General features: G+C 27.4%; 2 long non-coding RNA genes across 3 annotated transcripts; both read right to left on the bottom strand.

Moving 5' to 3' along the window:
• Positions 1–254: 254 nt before the first annotated feature.
• LOC119664376 lies at positions 255–2,503 on the bottom strand. Of its 2 annotated transcripts, XR_005251188.1 has the most exons (3): positions 2,370–2,503; positions 402–898; positions 255–341 (listed from the first exon to the last, which is right to left on the bottom strand). It is a non-coding gene; the product is annotated as an uncharacterized LOC119664376 (long non-coding RNA). The 2 variants fall into 2 exon arrangements; XR_005251187.1 differs by having other exon boundaries at positions 255–898.
• Positions 2,504–5,503: 3,000 nt separating this feature from the next.
• LOC119664375 lies at positions 5,504–6,164 on the bottom strand. Its single transcript, XR_005251186.1, has 2 exons — positions 5,651–6,164; positions 5,504–5,590 (listed from the first exon to the last, which is right to left on the bottom strand). It is a non-coding gene; the product is annotated as an uncharacterized LOC119664375 (long non-coding RNA).
• Between the last annotated feature and the right edge of the window lie 612 nt (positions 6,165–6,776).

Here is a 6,776-nt window from a genome sequence, read left to right as displayed (position 1 = left end):
CGTAATTTTCGTCGTAATTATCTTTAAATCTACATTCGTTTAATTTTGGAGAATCGCTCAATTTTATAAGAAACTTATAAATAAAGTGTTCAATTAAAAATTAAAGGATAACTTCAAAATACCATATGTATTTAACGAAAAATTGCTTCACATCCGGTTATACTTTTTATAATAGAAAAGATTTTTATTTTCTACAATCCATAATAAGCGATGAAACTATTTTCCAGAATTGATAGAACCCTAGTTTAATGGACAATAAAATTTGCAACATTGGTGACTTTCCTTGTTCTAGTATTCTATTTTATTAAGAAAATATCCTCAGTAATGTCGTTCAGTTATATCTAAATGGGACATAAATATTCTTATATTGTATATAAATTTTAAAATACAAATATAGGTACATTTTTCCTTTGTAAATGAAATTGTTCTTTTTTATTTTCACAATCACTCTTCATTTGTCATTAGAGAGGTTGTAACATATATTCGCCTTGCATAAACATTTCTTCTTGGATAGGTGCATATTTGGTTAAACTTCCCGTTAATAATACTTTCCATTTAAGTCTTTTTTTATCTAAATTCGAAATTTTAAGCCCACATTTAAATGGATTAAAAATAATTTCCTTCTTTTTATCGCATACATTTTGTCAAATAAATTTCGATTTCATCAATGAGTTTTTTAACATCCATCGCACTAGTAATTCGTATGAAATGCGAAAAAAAAACATCAGATACAGAATCCGACAGGTCTAGTATTTTAGTGACGACATTGACTCCATATCGCATAATTTAATAGACCTAATCAGCTGTAAGCAATAAGCAATAAGCCGCGTGATGTCATGATATTCCAAATTGTATATGGTACAGTAACAGCTTTGGTAGGATTTACAAGCAGCATTACCTATAAGTATAAATTAATATTTTATTGACTTCTTTTTAATTAAAAATTAGTTTGAGTTTAATTAGTTAATGAAATTATTACAATCATGATTTTATATAGATACTTAGGTGTGGCTAGGTAGTAGCTTAGGTGAATAAAAAGGAGGGTAAATAATATAAAGAGATAGAATCTTTATAGTATACACATTAGACTGTTTTCACACCTATTTCTTATATTGTTTAGAGCACTATTTGTGCTCAGTATTCATTTATTATTCATTTAAATAATAAATAATGAGCTACATTATTTTTATTATTTAACAAGACTAATTCGGTATATACTTTGTGATAATGATTGAAATTATATATTTTCAATTTGAGTTCATATAACCGTAACATATGCATATATTATACTTTTACACTATTATACTTATAGTTCTGCGATTGACACAGAACTATTCATTTTATTTAGAAATTATTCTTATCGCTGGTCATTAATTGAGTTTATAATGAAGTAAAAACTTCAATAATAGAATATGTAGACAGTGTGGTACTCGCATAACACCAATTTGTTTGGCAGAGGTTCATGTTAAGTAAATATGGTATGTGATTCATTCCAGAGGAACTTAAGGGTGAAATATAGAAAATATATTAATATTTATATATATCATATTGTCAGTTCTTCCGTTTTTCAGTATTTGAATTGATAAAGAACTGACTTTGAATATTTTTACAAATGTTCTCATTTTTATCCCTCGAAAACAGACAGACTCTTTTATGTTGAAGCAGATATGTTATGTTGGATAATATCGGATTATTCAAATAAAGTTTTATATTATTCAACTCATAGGGAATATGTTTTCCGATATCTTTTTACTACCTAAAAGGTACTAACTTTACTATATTACACAAAACTTACATATATGTGAAAAATATAAAAACAGCTTAATTCTTATTAAACTTAGACTAGGTGCTCTCTAGTAATAACAAAATTTAAATTTATTAATAATATCAAGATATTTTGAAGTTACAAAACTGCTATAGACAAGTGTAGGTATTTCACCTGGACCCATGTTAAATACAACTTTCATACCGGTACCTACATCGTGTTTTTATACTTTCTTCCTCATCTCATTCCATATACCAAGTCTTGTCAACCTTTTGTGTGTTTGCTGTGAAATGGGCATTTGGTTACAGCAGTAGCAACAACAACAGATAATACAATAGAATCGTTGGCCTATTTCAGTTAACACTTTTATTTGTTAATATCTTAATTAAACTTAATCAACTGACGATTATAGTTAACAATGAAATTTATAGACTAATATTGCTGGAATTTTCTTGCTGGAGTTTCAATATTCGTAATGGAGGTTATTAATCTTTCAAATCACTATACAATCAATACGTCAACTATTAGAACTTTGTGCCTTTTTTACATATTATAATCCTACTTTCTCAATAATTTCACAATTTAAATATTTTGTTGGTATCACCTTTGAGTAATGTGCTAATATTTGTTTACGTATCTGACGCTCTTCCTCTGTATATTGGAGTGCCTTGTTAAATAATTTACTTTACTTTTAAATTTAAGTAATTTCTCCCATTTACTTTATTTGTTTTTTAGTTGTCATTTGACAACAGTCATTTACAGTGGTGGCAATAAATATGTTCTTTGATATTGAAATGACATGTTTAATAGTGTATATTGTACATAATAATATTCGGACAAACAACTTCCACATTAGGCTTTTAGAACAAAATGTTGTAAAATTTTTTCTTATATGAGGTTAGGATTATGTAAATTAAAATGGATTTAGTGCTAGACTTCAAACAGAAATTAAAATAAGGCATCTTAAAACTGTTTATTTACAGACTATAAAACTATAAAAAAAAAATGTACAATAGGTGTATTCAAGATGTCTGTGCATCGTTGCATGTACAAATTTATTTGATTTTACAAAAACAATTTCTTTTCTTATAATTCTGCTTTTCACTTGTTTTTGGCATTAGTGGAAATTATTATATGCCAAATTATCGAATCTGGGTTATATTTTACAAGCAAATAAATATGTAAACAAAAATCATCTGTTCTAAATATTTTCAAGACTAATATGCACAACGTGTGTTCTCGATTATTTGAGTTTGCAAGGATGCACAGACATCCTGAATACCCCTAATATTTCTTTATATAATAAATTTTAAGAAGGTTATGTACACTTTTTCCAATATTTTCTTAATTATGTGTCCATAATATATATTGCTAATGGAATAATAAGGATTCTTTAAAAACAGAAAGGTTTTCAAACATTTTTTTATGAAACAAATAGTATTCTATAGTAGTGCTGTTCGTATTCGGTTTTACGAAGTATTCTCGAACTTATCTGTCGAAGGATCTATTAGAAAGGAACTGGTGGATAACACTACAGAGTGTTGTAAGGAAGCCGAAGTGGCATAGTTTGTGCATCAGACCTTCGAACCATACGGTGTCGAAGGAAAGCCTTCCAACACTCTGTTGTTGCTTTCAATACAAAATGAAAATTTGACACTAGCATCTCACTTCATTTTGCATTAAAAGCAACAACAATTGCCATGACGTGACTGCAATCATAACAAGCCGCTTAGACAATTCCATTTATTTCATTGATTAGACGTTAAAAATATAAATAATTATACAACCAGCTCAACTGCAAAGTTAAGCTGCTTTGCTATAAACAGCTAATTCGCGCCTTATTCACGTACGCCTTTCACTATTTGGTCTGCAATCTCTTTCGCCCATATGGAAAGAATCTGTCTTTTCGAGATATATATGTATGTTCTTTGTTTTTGGTTGAAACTTTTAAGAAAAAAAATGTATTTGAAACAAATGAACTCTAAATTATTTGAGTTTATAGAAATTTTCTTTGATGTTGTGGTGCTTTTATATGTATTTTTAACCATTATATATCATTTATATACCATATATATGGTATATAAATTAATTTCTTTTAAGGTTTTTCAATAATTTTTGTAATTTCTATGTAATTATTTTCCTTAAACTTTTACATTGTATAAAAATAATATGCACTTATTTCATTTACCGATATTGATTAAAACAACATTTGCTTTTAAATTCACTTTAATTACCACTTATTTATAAAATAAATTGTTTTATATCATAACAAAAAAATATGTTTTTAATTATTTAAATTTCTTTTCTTAATTTATGTTTAACTAAATTATATATATATATATATATGCATAAATTTTTAATTGATTCGTATTATTGTGTTCAAGATTTCTCCTCAAAACAAAATTTTTCTTATAAATTTTAAATTTAAAATCAAATTTTTTTTAATATAATAATAAAATATGTAGGAATTGTACTGCTTATAAGATCTTTTCAAATGTGGACTCGGTTATCTTCTCCGTCACTTTTTAAATACCTGTCCACCGTCTCGGTATTTCATTATTTTAACGATGTATAAAGCTGCCGTTATTCATATAGTCCAACTTTTTAATATTGCAGATGATTGTTGGAATTATTATAAATGAGTGTTGGAACACCTATGCTCGATTAATTTCATCACACGTATTTCATTGATATGTTAATTTATTATCACTATTTAAACAAGGATATGTATTGTTTTTAATTGTTAAAAATCTTGAATCTTTTTATTTAATCTCCTTCAGTACCTTTCATTCACAATTTTAAATTCACGAAAATTTACAAAAATAAAAAAAATCTCCACAGGTACAAAAAAATTTCTCCCGCACATATAAAAATCATAAAAGTCTTCGAACAGCACTGCACTCGGACTTATATTTTCCGATATCTTGACAGTATCCAAAACACACCTTTTATACGACAGTTTATTTCGAGGTTTTAATGTTCCAAACGCGATCAGCACACTGGCCCATAAGGGCTGTCGTGAAGACGGAACCTCTTAGGGCATTGATCTTAATCTTCCACTTACCGTAGTAACGTAGTAAACAGAGAGAGTCCTAAGGTAATTGTTAAGCTCAATGTAGTTTCAACTGGGGAAGTTGGACCTCATGCAGATGAGACAATCATCTGTATAGCAGATTTGCCTAATGCATTGAGGAGGAAGGGAAAATGAGAAGGAAGGAGAAGGAAATATTTACAAGGATGGGGTATTCGCTAGAAACAGCCATTACTCGAAACAGCTGTATGGTCAGCTAAAAATTCAATTAACTAAAAATTTCGTTTTTACAATTCACTACTGTTCGAAACCTGTCAGTTACATTTTATAATTTTTTAATTGTTATGTCATGATTTCAATTATAAAATAATTAATAATCAATTTAAAAACAAAATATTTTTCTTATAATTTGGTACTATTTAAAAACCTTTGCATTAGCAAAACAGTTTTCTTCGTAATTTTCGTCGTAATTATCTTTAAATCTACATTCGTTTAATTTTGGAGAATCGCTCAATTTTATAAGAAACTTATAAATAAAGTGTTCAATTAAAAATTAAAGGATAACTTCAAAATACCATATGTATTTAACGAAAAATTGCTTCACATTCGGTTATACTTTTTATAATAGAAAAGATTTTTATTTTCTACAATCCATAATAAGCGATGAAACTATTTTCCAGAATTGATAGAACCCTAGTTTAATGGACAATAAAATTTGCAACATTGGTGACTTTCCTTGTTCTAGTATTCTATTTTATTAAGAAAATATCCTCAGTAATGTCGTTCAGTTATATCTAAATGGGACATAAATATTGTTATATTGTATATAAATTTTAAAATACAAATATAGGTACATTTTTCCTTTGTAAATTAAATTGTTCTTTTTTATTTTCACAATCACTCTTCATTTGTCATTAGAGAGGTTGTAACATATATTCGCCTTGCATAAACATTTCTTCTTGGATAGGTGCATATTTGGTTAAACTTCCCGTTAATAATACTTTCTATTTAAGTCTTTTTTTATCTAAATTCGAAATTTTAAGCCCACATTTAAATGGATTAAAAATAATTTCCTTCTTTTTATCGCATACATTTTGTCAAATAAATTTCGATTTCATCAATGAGTTTTTTAACATGCATCGCACTAGTAATTCGTATGAAATGCGAAAAAAAACATCAGATACAGAATCCGACAGGTCTAGTATTTTAGTGACGACATTGACTCCATATAGCATAATTTAATAGACCTAATCAGCTGTAAGCAATAAGCAATAAGCCGCGTGATGTCATGATATTCCAAATTGTATATGGTACAGTAACAGCTTTGGTAGGATTTACAAGCAGCATTACCTATAAGTATAAATTAATATTTTATTGACTTCTTTTTAATTAAAAATTAGTTTGAGTTTAATTAGTTAATGAAATTATTACAATCATGATTTTATATAGATACTTAGGTGTGGCTAGGTAGTAGCTTAGGTGAATAAAAAGGAGGGTAAATAATATAAAGAGATAGAATCTTTATAGTATACACATTAGACTGTTTTCACACCTATTTCTTATATTGTTTAGAGCACTATTTGTGCTCAGTATTCATTTATTATTCATTTAAATAATAAATAATGAGCTACATTATTTTTATTATTTAACAAGACTAATTCGGTATATACTTTGTGATAATGATTGAAATTATATATTTTCAATTTGAGTTCATATAACCGTAAACATATGCATATATTATACTTTTACACTATTATACTTATAGTTCTGCGATTGACACAGAACTATTCATTTTATTTAGAAATTATTCTTATCGCTGCTCATTAATTGAGTTTATAATGAAGTAAAAACTTCAATAATAGAATATGTAGACAGTGTGGTACTCGCATAACACCAATTTGTTTGGCAGAGGTTCATGTTAAGTAAATATGGTATGTGATTCATTCCAGAGGAACTTAAGGGTGAAATATAGAAAATATA

Source organism: Teleopsis dalmanni, unplaced genomic scaffold (assembly GCF_002237135.1).
Source record: "Teleopsis dalmanni isolate 2A unplaced genomic scaffold, ASM223713v2 unscaffolded_contig_1836, whole genome shotgun sequence".
Taxonomy (NCBI): domain Eukaryota; kingdom Metazoa; phylum Arthropoda; class Insecta; order Diptera; family Diopsidae; genus Teleopsis; species Teleopsis dalmanni.
The sequence above is the reverse complement of the archived record's forward strand: the minus strand, read 5'-3'. Positions and strand labels throughout refer to the sequence as shown.